General features: G+C 42.2%; 1 protein-coding gene across 1 annotated transcript in view; it reads left to right on the top strand.

Moving 5' to 3' along the window:
• Positions 1-11,206: 11,206 nt before the first annotated feature.
• Positions 11,207-13,470, top strand: part of LACC1 (laccase domain containing 1) — a 291,447-nt gene continuing 289,183 nt past the window's right edge. The window contains exon 1 of the mRNA XM_069639981.1: positions 11,207-11,281. The gene's annotated coding sequence lies outside the window, so the exon portion shown is untranslated. The remainder of the gene's footprint in view (positions 11,282-13,470) is intronic.

Here is a 13,470-nt window from a genome sequence, read left to right as displayed (position 1 = left end):
TAACATTCTGCTGACACAGCTGGACAATCTCTTTCTGCATTCACATGCTTATACCATCCACAACTTGAACATCTGTTATTTTGTCTGAATGTGCCTCCTCTTTCCTCTCTGGTTCCACTATTTGTGTCTGACCTGACCAACCTCCTCACCATAGCAATTAATTCTTCTTCCTGAGTGCTATGCTGTTCGTCATCCATATCTTTAACTGATTTAATCTCTGCATTCTCCACTTTACTTTGGACTTCCTTTATACATTTCTCACCCAGTTCCATCGATCTCGCGATTTCAATAGTTTTTTCCAGCGTAGGGTTCTTCGCCTGCCACAAACGTTGTTGAATGCGTGGATCTGCCACGTGTAAAACTACCTGATCTCTCAAATATTCGTCTGCCACTCCTGTAAAAGCACACGTGGCCATCAATCCTCTAAGTGCAGCCAAATAGGAGTCTATGTTTTCTTCTTTACTTTGTTTCCTTGTAAATAATCTGTATCTTTCCAATACAATATTAGTTTTATTTCCCAAATGCTTATTAAGTTTGGCAATCGCTGTGTCATATTTCCTAGCTGCACTCAAAGATTCACCCCAGCTCTCCTCATCATATTCCAACTCAGGCAATGTCCTGAAAATCCTTAGTGCCTCTGCCCCTATACAATTTAACACTGTAGCCTCTTTTTGATCATCATTGAATTTTGAGCCCCCGATGGCCCTCAGGTACACCTGGAAATGATCCTGCCTTTGCTCCCAGGGGCATGTCGGATTCCATGGTAATGGCAAAAACTTCACTGGGGCAGCTATGCTCTGCATGACTCTCTAGTCGTATAGCAAAGAAAGTTCTTGTATACCGTTTACTTCTGTATATTGCTTATGTATTATTGTCCACCTTATTCACTCCTCTTTTTATTCATGTACTTAATGTCCCTATCCATGACAACTGAGTACTTTTATTGCACTTAACTGTATCCAATATAGTGTTTCACACTTTACTCTCAATGCGTATGTATTTTATTTTTTTAAAATTTTTTTTATGTAAATGCGCGTATTTCACTCAACACATCTGCATTCATCTTCTGTGCGCATCAGTTTGTATCCCTTTGATGTCAGCGCACTTCTCCTTCATACGAAGGCTTACGCGACACTGTTGCTGCCTTCCCGACGCGTAACATCACTTATAAGTCGTATTTCAGTGTGGCACCCAAGATGGCGGCACGCACAGCACGTACGAGGGTCCTTTCCTCTAATGCCAGCGGCGGTTGGCCCTGCTCACGCGGACTCGCCGTATCATGCCGAAACAGTAAGCTCTCTTAAAGTCTATGAATAGCGAAAAGTCCTTCGCTCACTGCGCTGCTCACCTATTTTGTATAGTTATTTATTTCCTTCGCAGCGCGTTGTTCGTTTTCCTTTTCATCCACGAACAGCATACGAATGCGGAGCGTTTACTTCAATAGCTCATCACTGTGCCTGGGGGCTCCATCCACAGTACCAACTCCTCGTCGCCAATTGTTGTGTTTCCTTTTCATTTAATATACATCACGCTGGTACAGTGCGTGCATTGCGTGCCGCCATCTTGGAGGGCTGTAAATCCCATGGTAATGTATAAACAACAAGGTTACGAACAGCGCGTATGATGGGAGCAACAACAAAAAATAATATAGACTCATGAAGTTATGCACGCTGACACGTTGCGAGTGCGACAGCTTTGCATGATCGGTTAATGATATTACTGGTAACGCTTGTGATACAATGTTACAAGAATTGCACCGCACATAATGGGCATATGAGGCACAGTACATTGTTTCATGTGATATAGGATTGTATCAGATTTCTGCAAGAAAAGAAAAAGGACAATTTCTGAAGACAGTTGAATTAATATAAGGGCAATATGGCAATACATACCTCGATGTAGTAGCAGCGTAACAAGGACTCTGTGGACACTTTAAAGGTATATTTCATTTGTGTAAATAATATTGCCTACATCTAAAAGGAAATAATAAGGAATTAAAGAGATTCATAGTTTTTTTGGGGGGAGTGTATTGCTGTGCAACCGCACTTATAGAACAGCAATCATTTCACCATGCAGAACATTGTGGCACCAATGAAACTCCTGGCACAGCCTGGAAATCCTGTTTGCCTGTGGGAACAATGGCTAGACAACTTCCAAGTTTACTTGAGGGCAATTGGAGGTGCTAAATACAATGATGATCTGAAAGAAGCCACTTTGCTCAATTGCATGGGTGCAGAGGCACTGAGGATATTTAGAAATTTACCGGATTCCAATGACACAGAGGAAGAGTCTGGAGATTCCACAGCTAGTGTGAGGAAATATGAGACTGCACTGTCAATACTGAGCAACATTTTGGTAATAAAACAAACATTGTCTGGAACGGTACAGATTCCTCTCTAGGAAGCAAAACAAAAATGAGTCTGTAGATACTTATATTGCTGCTTTAAGAGGCCTCATATCAACGTGTGAATTCACAGGTGTGGCAGATGAGTATTTGAGGGATCAACTGGTTCTGCACGTGGCAGATACCCGAATTCAACAGCGACTATGGCAAGCAAAAAATCCAACATTGGAACAGGCAATAGAGATAGCAAGATCATTTGAACTGGGAGATAAGTGCATGAAGGAAGTTCAAAGCAAACCAGAATGTGTTGACATAAAGTCAGTACAGGACATAGGTGATGGAGGATTCAATAAAGATGAAGAAGCTTTGGTTGCCATTGTGAAGAGAATAGTGAAATCCGATTTTGGCATGAACCCCAGACAGAGTAGAGAAACACTCCAAAGACCACAAAGCAGATGTTTTAAATGTGGATGGTATAGGCATGCAAATACTGAGAAAGATTGTCCAGCCCAATCAGCTGAATGCCATAAATGTGGACAGGTGGGCCATTATGGTAAGGTCTGTCGCAACGTTAGCGCAAGGGGCAGATTAAATTCACGCTATAATGCAACAAGGAATAACAGCCATTTTGGAAGAGGAGCCACAACAAGTGTAAGAGCCTTGGAGGAAGTCGATGGGTCAAATGACTTTGTACTTCATCCTCAAAGCCACTCGTGATCGCTACTGATATTGGCCCTTACTCCAATTGAAAGCACTGTTGGCCCATGGGTGGCCATGGCCATCAATGGCATAACATTACAGGGGATGGTCGATACAGGGTCACCATATATGATGGTGGATATGGAAACTATCTGAATGTCTTAAAGAAGAAAATGGATGACTTGCAAATGACTAAAGTTAGGGCAACCGGGTATGGTAAGACACCAATCAATATTGTAAGATATACCTGGGTGCACCTGGACTTTGAAGGAAGGAAAACATATTGTAAATTGTATGTGGCTGAAGATGGTTTTTCAATAGCTGGCTGGTGGGAACAGGCATCATTGAAAATCAGAATACACCCTGGCGAGAACGTACCAATTTTGAGTATAATGAACAAAAGTTGTGATTCTGCTGAGAATTTGGCAAAAAGTTTTCCCAAGGTTTTCAACAATAACATTGGTGTCCTTAAAGGATTCAAGCATCGCATAATACTTGAGAGGTGCAAAACCTGTGGTGCACAAAGTAAGGAACATTCCGATTGCCACTCGAGAGGCATTGCAGAGAGAATTGGAGAAGTTATGTTCACAAGACATCATTGAACCAATAGAGAGCTCTGAATGGCTATCTTCTATTGTTATAGTAAAAAAACCTGAGGGTCGATTAGAATGTGCATTGACCTTAACAATCTTAACAATAGTATTTGGGTTGATCGTCATCCCCTACCCAATATTGGAGAAATGCTCACCACCATGGAACCTGCAAAGTTTTTCTCTACGCTGGATTTGTCTTCTGCATACCACCAGGTTGTATTAGAGGAAGAGTCCAGACACCTTACATCATTTGTAACGACCTTGGGAGCATTTCGGTACAAAAGAATGCCATTTGGCTTAGTGTCAGCAGTCACCCTCTTTCAGAGACTGATGCAACATCTTTTTAGTGGCTTAAAAGGAGTACACTATTTTCAGGATGATATATGAGTGTCTGCCATGTCAGGAGAAGATCATGACGCTAAATTATTGGAGGTGTTGCAAGTTATACAGCAGAAAGGTCTTACCCTCAAGATTGAAAAGTGTAAGATAAAAAAAAAGTGACATATCTGCGTCATCGCATCAATGAAGAAGGAATAAAACCAAAGAAAGCTCTTGTGAATACCATTCTCAAACTTTCTGATCCTGTCAACAAAGATCAGCTTCGGAGCTTGTTGAGCCTCACAGAATGTTATTCTAAATTTGTGGACCATTATGCAGAGAGGACAAATCGGATGAGAAGATTGATGACTAAAGGCACACAATTTGAGTGGTCTGAAGAGTGCAAGAAGGAATTGGATACAATCAAAGTGTTGATCAACAAAGCGCCTGCCCTTAAAATATTTGATTATAGTGCCAAGACCATGATATCAGTGGATGTGAGCAACATGGGGTTGGGAGGGGTTTTGGAACAAGTTCAAAATTGATTTGTAGTCCCAATTGCTTTTGCTTCCAGGACTTTAAGAGGGGCAGAAATAAATTATTCAACTATTGAGAAGGAGGCGTTGGCAGTCAAATGGATTTTAGAACATTTCAAAGGGCTTATTTGGGGAGTTCCCATTGAACTTCAGATAGATCACAAGCCACTTCTACATATTTTGAATCCAAAGAACCCTCATTTGACATCCCCACGCATTAGAAGGTGGAGTTTGATTATTATGCAATATAATGTGATTATAAAGTACACTCCGGGGAGAACAAACATAGTGGCTGATTGTTTCTCTCGAATGCCATGCGACAATGAGGGAAAAGATCACTGTGATAGTGATGAAGTGGAAGAAGATCAAGGCATGGATTGCATTATTGCGCAAGGACATCCTAGTTTTGGGAGAGATGAATGGATTGAGGCTACAAAATTGGATCCAGAACAAAGATATTTAAGGAAAGCGGTGGAAAGTGTTTGGAAAGATGTTAACGTGGACATTGAATCCTGGGAGAGGATAAGAGATGAAATTTAATGTGATAATGCATGTGCTTATCGAGGAGATCAGATAGTTCCTCCTGCAACATTAAGAGAGAGAATCATGGATATTGCCCATGAGGGGCATGCGTGGAGGAGTTTGACAAAAAGAAGGGTCAGAGAAACTTATTGGTGGCCCAACATGTGGAGTGAATTAGAAACATTGGTCAAAGAATGTTCCACTTGTGCAGTGAGTGATAAAGGAAAGTTAACCAAGATCACACCCTTACAACCAATAGCCATACCAGACTCGGTTTGGACAAAGCTGGCTATTGATATAGCTGGTCCATATGAGATATTAGAACCGTCAAAAATATATTTTATTGTGTTGATTGACTATACATCCAAATGGGTGGAGTGTGGAATTGAGGAATCTGTTTCAGCCATGAAAGTTACACAATTTTTAGAAGATTTTTTTAGTAGAGAGGGTGAACCACAGGAGTTGATATCGGACAATGGAGCTCAATTTATGTCGCAAGAAGTTCAATGTTTTCTGAAAGAACGAGCCATCAAACACAGCACAACAGAGTTATACCACAATATGGGAAACGGCTTAGTGGAAAGAATTAATTGTTTCATAAAAGGCGTAATTCAATTAGCTGTTGCCAATAGCTTGCCGTGGAAAGAAACACTCAAAGAAGCGCTGAATACATATAAAGTCACTCCACACTCAGTGACAGAAGTGGAACCTTTCACCTTGATGAGAGGGAGAATTGCCAATAATAGACTTAGACCTGCTTGGATGACTATAAAGAAGAGAAAAAAGGTTGATATGGATGAAGGAAAGTAAACTGGAGGCAAGATGAATACAAGAAATACTACGATAGACAAAAGCACGTAAAATAAAGTAAGGTTCAGAGTGGAGAATGGATTAGGGTAAGCGAACCCAGGAGAGTTATGAAAGGGGAATCCAAATTCTGTTCTCCTCAGAGAGTGATTAAATGTTCCAAGAAGTCAGTAATCTTAGAAGATGGCAACAAATGGTCATGCAATGATATCATATTGGCGAAGAAAGAAGATCAGATGAGGAATGGTACTGATCAGTCTTCCACACAAGGAATATGGAAGGACAAATCCAGACAAACAAAGAATATCGAAGAAAGTAATACACTTGCAAGTGATGGTGGTACGGTGGAGAAGTATGTTGATGGAAAGATTTATAGAAATCCATGTGAAAACAATAACCTTCCCTCGAGAGCTAGGAGAATTGTACATAATTTCAAGAGAGATTTGATTTACTACTGAGACTGTTAACATCCTCATATACAGTCACAAACATGGACTGCATCATCCTGGAAACTGCTATGGATTCACAACATGTATATTTTTTATAAGAATTAATTTATGGTAGTAAGGAAGTTTGAAAACATGTTGTATCACATATTGATGTTTCTTGTACATAGTTTCTTCCCAAGTTATTAGCCTTGTTAGGTTGCATGTTATATTTTATGTATATAGTTCTTTGTTGGGTTTTACTTACTCTGGTCTTTCCCTGATATGTGTGTTTGAGTTAGAGTGTTCAGAATGGAGTGTTGGCTGTGGAATGTTATTGGGTGAAACTGCTTTCATTCCATAAGAGATCAGTTGGAACTGAAACCTAAGAGCAGGGGGACCGGTGGATGTCTCTCTGATTAAGTACTTGTCCTGATTACCTAATGTATGTTCCTGTTGTGTTCCCTGTAACCACGAACCCAGTAAAGCTGTCTACGATCACCTGAGGCTCCTGTGTATCTGTACTGATCTCCCAACCTCAAAACATAACATTGGCGACGAGGATCTTGGAGGCTGAAGAAAGGAAGTACAGAAAGGAGTAAAGGAGAAGAGGAGCAAGAAACGTACTGAAAAGGAGTAATAGAGTAAGAAGAAGCTGAAACCACAAGGCATAAGTGACTGTCAGGAAAAAATCCACACGAGCGACATCCACCAGATAGCAGAGTGGAAACAGAGGCATCCACCGGTCCACCCTAGACCTGAAGGGTCCCTCTCTGGCCCTAAGGTGAGCACACCCCTGTCCCGTGTGACTGTGAGCATTATAAATGGGACACTGGAGGAAACTTGGGGGTAGTGCACAGCACAGTTAAAAGAACTGCCACAAGCATCTGAGGAAGTGCTCCTTCCATAGTGTGTCACTACGAGCGCTTATAGCAGAAGTCTGGGACTCTGACATATCGGAGTATAAATGCTTGGCAGTGTAGTTTGATGACAGCATGCATGCTTGGGGGCCGGGAGAACGCGTGTTCAGTGAACTGTGCTTCAGTGTATAACTAATGGGACCTATCCAGAGCTGTGGAGAAAGGCACCAGTGAAAAAAATAAATAAATAAATAACGGAAAGTGTCGCCAGTCTTACTGTGATCCGGGCGCTGGAGTCAGGAGTGTTCCGATGAGGACAGTCTGGGGATTGTAAAGATCAAGGCCTTGCGGATGGTTGACGGTTGGTCATGGGAGCTGTGTTTGTGGCTGCGCTCTCCACAGTAATGATGATGTCACTCTGCTCCCTGGGGTATCGGCGATGCAGGCTGAGCGAATGTGAGGAGGACGTTCTTTAGAGCTGGAACTATCAGGGAGCTCTGAGAAAAGAACCTTTCAACGTGCTCAACGTCCCACACGAATTGCGTAATACCAGGAAGTGAAAGGAAATGTGTTTTTCAACGTGCTCTAGACGTCCGTTGTTTTGGGATGGTTCGAAAAAAGAGGAAATGTGTTTTTCAACGTGCTCTAGACGTCCGTTGTTTTGGGATGGTTCGAAAAAAGAAAAGGAGACGTTTTCATTGGGATCTGCAATGAAAGGGAAAATTACACGTTTCGGATCATCAGAGTCAAAACAGTGAGAATGTCAACTTAACAGTTCGTGTACAGGGTCCTTCGGTTTATAGAGTGCCCTGTGTCCACGTTAAGGCTGTTATGTTTTTCTTCTTTCCTGATAACACGGTTTGTGCTGCTGCCGTGTTGAAGTTTTCCAGGTACTGTTAACTGTATTTGGGATAGGTGAAGGCCAATGTGTACGTTGCGATGGTCACAGCATTCACCTCTAATGTAGAGTGGCAATGTTTTATTTATTGTTTGTGTCACAAATTGGTGCAGCCAACAAGCGGCTGTGCTCAGGTCATCTGTAGACCCATTTAATGGGCCGTGGCAACCGATTTGTTTGTTGGCATACAATGTGAGTTAATGTGACGCATGAGTGTGATGCCATCAATTTTTACCTGCAATGTGAAAACCTATTGCTTGCAATGTGACATGCAGTTGATATAGGTTCTGGTTAAGCTGTCCCAATAGCATTCAGTGGACATGCTTTGTGGGTAGGTGATTCCCGGTAGCATAGTGCCAAGAGAGATGGCAAACTTGGGGTGACATATAGTAAAACCACAGCAGTTTGGTGATGTTTGGCACCAGGAACGTGAGTAGCCAAAAGTGTCGTGTGCTATGGAGTTATCAGATGTATTTCAAACAAATGCTCATATTCCTATATGCATGGTGATGTTTAATTTTTTTTCACAGGTACACACAAATGTAATGTATGTTAATTTGGCTAACCACATTTTTCATTCACAGGTTCATCAAACACAAAGGACTTTGTAGGGTAAAGATTATGGACTCGATAGTAGTGTTGAACTCTCGCTTACCATTCTTGTACTCTCAATTTATCTTTGCTTGTTTTGTAAGAGACGTGTGATGAGGAAGTGTTTGTGGTGTTTGTAACTGACATTTTGGCACCTATGGTGGTGTAGGTTTGAATACCTGAATGAGCATATGGTTGCTCAGTTGTGGCACCTATTGTGGTGTAGGTTTGAATACCTGAGTGAGCAGATGGTTGCTCAGTTTTGGCATCTACGGTGGTGTAGGTTTGAATACCTGAATGAGCATATGGTTGCTCAGTTGTGGCACCTATTGTGGTGTAGGTTTGAATACCTGAGTGAGCAAATGGTTGCTCAGTTTTGGCACCTATGGTGGTGCAGGTTTGAATACCTTAATGAGCATATGGTTGCTCAGTTGTGGCACCTATTGTGGTGTGGGTTTGAATACCTGAATGAGCATATGGTTGCTCAGTGTTAGTACTATTGTGATGTGGGTTTTATTACCCGATAGAGCATATGGTTGCTCCAGTATTGTACTGACTTTTAGTTGGTGCCATACGCAGTGGTATGTGGTGCCGATGTTATCGTTTGGTGCCATAAAGTGGTTTGTAAGTGTTGCTTTAGGCGGTCAGTGGGGTAGAACCCTGTTTGTTTGTGTGTTGGCACAACCAGTTGTTGGTGGATGATGAAGTAGGGCACAGTAGTGATGTATGATTGGAGTAAGAATTGCGTTAGAAGGAGGGCTGGTCCCCGAGTGTTAGTTCCATAATAGGCCTGTTATGGTACTGGTGATAGTTCAGGAGTAGTGTGGCTTCATGTAGCTACTGCAAAGGTCTCTGTAAGGAAATAGCTTGATTGTTTGGATGGGCACATTTTAGGAGGATGTTTGTGGATTGTTTTCTCTAAGTGTTTAACTCCAAATTGCATAGTTCACCATCCCTCTGCCTTCCCATCATTTCATTGTTATGTAAGGGGGGAGATGTGTTGGGTTTTACTTACTCTGGTCTTTCCCTGATATGTGTGTTTGAGTTAGAGTGTTCAGAATGGAGTGTTGGCTGTGGAATGTTATTGGGTGAAACTGCTTTCATTCCATAAGAGATCAGTTGGAACTGAAACCTAAGAGCAGGGGGACCGGTGGATGTCTCTCTGATTAAGTACTTGTCCTGATTACCTAATGTATGTTCCTGTTGTGTTCCCTGTAACCACGAACCCAGTAAAGCTGTCTACGATCACCTGAGGCTCCTGTGTATCTGTACTGATCTCCCAACCTCAAAACATAACATTCTTCACAACCTTATCCTTCATAAATAAGGTGGAGGAGGAGATGTTATGATGTAGACTGGTGCATGTTTAGTTCCATTTAGGAGTGTTCTTCTTGTCTGGTTCTGGAACCTGTGCTAAGAACCAGACAAGAAGATGCCTGCATGAAGGAGGTTGGCTGTTGAGGACTTCCTTCCAATAAACTACATAAATCATAATAAAGTACGCCTCATCTTCATTACTACAGATGGCCGATGGGTTTCCTGTTATAGAGTTATGTCTTGTCTCATGTCCACTGTAAATACCATCAAGAGAAAATGGATTATGTACATTTGTAACTATTTAAATAAAGCTGCCTGGATCAAACAACAATGACTACACAGCAGGTCTGTGTCTCGAGTCTCAGCTTCACTACATCCAAATATACTTCATAACAATTGACGACGAGGATGGGATATAAAGAGGAAGGAAAAAGGACAAGAAAACAACAAGAGTAGCTTCAGCAACACTAATGTCAGTAAGGAGAGCTGTGGGGGGGGGGGCAGCAGTTGTAATGAGAGACCCAACGTTCCCCATGTGTTTGTATATCCATCCTCCCCAGCATAAAGATAAAAAAAATGACATTTGGACTCTCTGGGAGGGAGGTCCCCATCACAAATGAAACTACTCAGAGACTCCCACCAAGGGAGAGCCCGCTCCCAGTGAGAGAAACATAATAAGATGTTGTGCTTTCAATCAATTATGAGCATTGACTTTGTTCCGGCACCAGTAGGAAAAATTATAAAAAAAGACTTGTCTTCTAATATGACATTGGTGATTATAACCAGTTCGGGCAAGGGAGAGAAATTGAAACAGAAAAAGGGAAGATTGAGCGGCGGTGTGTGTAAATGGAATAGCACCCGTTTTACAGTTGAAATGAATAACTATTAGCTATTCAGTACCTGCAGTAACGCAGCAGATGGCGCCATAGCTTTTGTTGTCTACCAAGAATAGGGAAAATAGATATAGAAAATGCGGTGTGCCATTATAAAGGAGTGATTTCAAATATGCTGATGCACTTTGGATAAATTGGGCATTATTGCAGAAATAACCTGCCTGTTTTAAAAAAACGCTGCGTGAAATGACAGTTGTCAACAGAGGCCCAGCGAGGTCGGTCCTCTTCCTGTCCTTGTGTGAATGATGACGTCTGGTGGAACTTCCATGGTGTTGGTGGAGATTTGAACGTGCAACGTGACGTGCAGCATGCAGCATACATTCTTTTGAGCCGGAAAGAGGTGCGTTGGAGAGGAACCGTTTCCCAGTGTTTTTCTTGTGCGCGTGTAAACAAAGTAAATCATAACTATGAAGGAATGTTTCTACTAGCGATGAAAAAAAGGAGTACTTTCAGTATGGAAGAACATTACCAGATAACTGTAAGACGTACCTCATTTGTCTTATGATGTTAGTGAATTGCCTTATAGCAATGCGGCAGTTTTAAATTGTATGGAGTGCAGGTGACAATTAAGGAAATTTAATGTCTTTATTTCAATCTTTTATCAGTGTTTTGGTTTGAAGTAATATGAGCGTCATTGCACTCAAACGTGCTGAAGCATGCCAATAGAATGAGGCATACAATTATGCAAAGTTTTTTTAAAACGTATATCCTGCATATATTGAGGTACATTAAGAGTGTGTTAGCCCTGATCAAGCGAGCACATGCAGATTTTGGCATACATTTTGGTGTGTGGCCCTGATCAAGCTACCACTTATAAGGGGCTATGCCCGGATTTCTACAACTATGATGATGCAGCTTTTGTGGATTTTAAAGGATACAGTTTTTGGGGATTTTAAAGGACAATTGTTTTTTTAAAGGACATTTCCGAAGTGGATTTTACAAAATTATTTGTTTTGTCTTCAAAGATAACGTAGATATTTTTTTGCTGAAAAATGCAAATTTTAGGATGCAATTGAGAATTATTGAGGGGAACACGTTATAAGGTTATGTTTGAGTTAAATAACTGATGTCCAATGGAATTTGTGGGCATTTTCAGTATTGAGGTTAAGAGAAGAACCTGAGAATTTGTTGGCCCGTTGTCTCGTTATGTTGTGTGGTGTGTTGTGGCCCAATGTGAAGCAAATTATTTGTCACCCCAAGTATAACTTGTGCACCAATGTTTATGCTTGAAGTCAGGGTTTTGAGATTTTATTGGTAAAGAAAAAGGTACACTCAGACGTGAGGTACATATGGTGAAATTATACAGTGGACAAGTACGCTCAAATATTGGTACTGGAAGTAGCATTATCCAATCAAAAATGGTTGTGCCTTTGGTGAGTATAATGAAACTTATAGGTAAAAGAGTTTAAGGAAGTCATCAAACAAAAAAGGTTCTGTGTTTTAAATTAATTTAGTTTGCTGTGAATTATAATAGCGTTCAAATGAATAGAGCTGTTATGGCTAGTGGATCAATTGAATTATAAAAGAAAATGTATGCATACGTGTCTTGTCCTGAAGGTTGTATTTAGTTTGTTTAGGTTTTCAAAGTTTAGCCCTATTTTAAGTTTGCACTGCTACAAGGAGCACGAGATATATATTTAAATGTTGTTTCTTTGTGAGCGAGTCTGGTAGTGTTGTGGTTTGGTTGTGGTTTGATTGACGCATGCATGAGTATACTGGTAAGGACGTACGTGGCGCGGGTGAGATGAATTACTTGCCTGTTGTTGAGAGGTTGCACTGTATGTGTGTGCTTCATTCCACTGTCCCCGTATACGTATGTCTGCACTGAACGAATGAGGCAGCGTGCATGTGTCTGATGTTGGAATGGTTGGAAGTTGGTTTGCTTTTGATATGGTTGTGATCTGTGGGGTGTGTGTGTGGCAATAAGTGGGAGCCGGTGAGTTTTGGTTGTGAGAGTGGAAGGAGTGCGATCAATGCATCCCTCCTGCAAACTTTGTCTGGGTATGGCAACACCCCTCTCCTGCATGTTAGTCTGTGGATTCCCAGGACAAAGTTCTGTTGGCTCTGCTCACTGTTTGTGTTGCCTCCCGATTGTCTTCCCCACACCCAGGCAGGCCCTGCATTTCTGTCGGCCAGCCAACGCTGAAGCGAGTACTTGTGGCCAAGTTTGCCAGCACGGCGGTCCCTATGTATGAGCAGGAGCAGTTCTGGAGCCGCGATGGGGTCTCCTAAGAGGTGGGAGCCTAGAAAGGTGCTGGGGTTTGAGAGGAGGTTATGCAGCAGCCCTTCCCTCTGCTTAAGGTGAGACTCGAGGAGGAATGCAGATTGCACCTTTTGGGGCCGGACATTGAGCGGTGCTCCTGTTCTCCTTGCAGCGGAGGACCGGAGAGTTAGAGGGTGTCCCTGCATCCTAGCCGCAGACTAATCCAACAGTCCTGCCAGAGGAGAGCTGGTCAGCGGTTGTGGGTGCCCCGGGCCCTTCCAGGTGGCTGCACAGCACAGAGTAATGGGTGGCCAATTGCTGTGGAAAGTGGCCTTGAGGGAGCTCCGACGGAGTTTACAGAGACGGTATCCTTTGGAGAAATGATGACATCACAGTTGTGCAGGGCGTTTGGGGCCGGTCACGTGAACGGCCGTTGGTGTGCCTGCGGGTCGTGCCCCGCTCAC

The sequence above is a fragment of the Ambystoma mexicanum genome, chromosome 7q, assembly GCF_040938575.1.
Source record: "Ambystoma mexicanum isolate Mex_15411 chromosome 7q, UKY_AmexF1_1, whole genome shotgun sequence".
Taxonomy (NCBI): Eukaryota; Metazoa; Chordata; class Amphibia; order Caudata; family Ambystomatidae; genus Ambystoma; species Ambystoma mexicanum.
The sequence above is the reverse complement of the archived record's forward strand: the minus strand, read 5'-3'. Positions and strand labels throughout refer to the sequence as shown.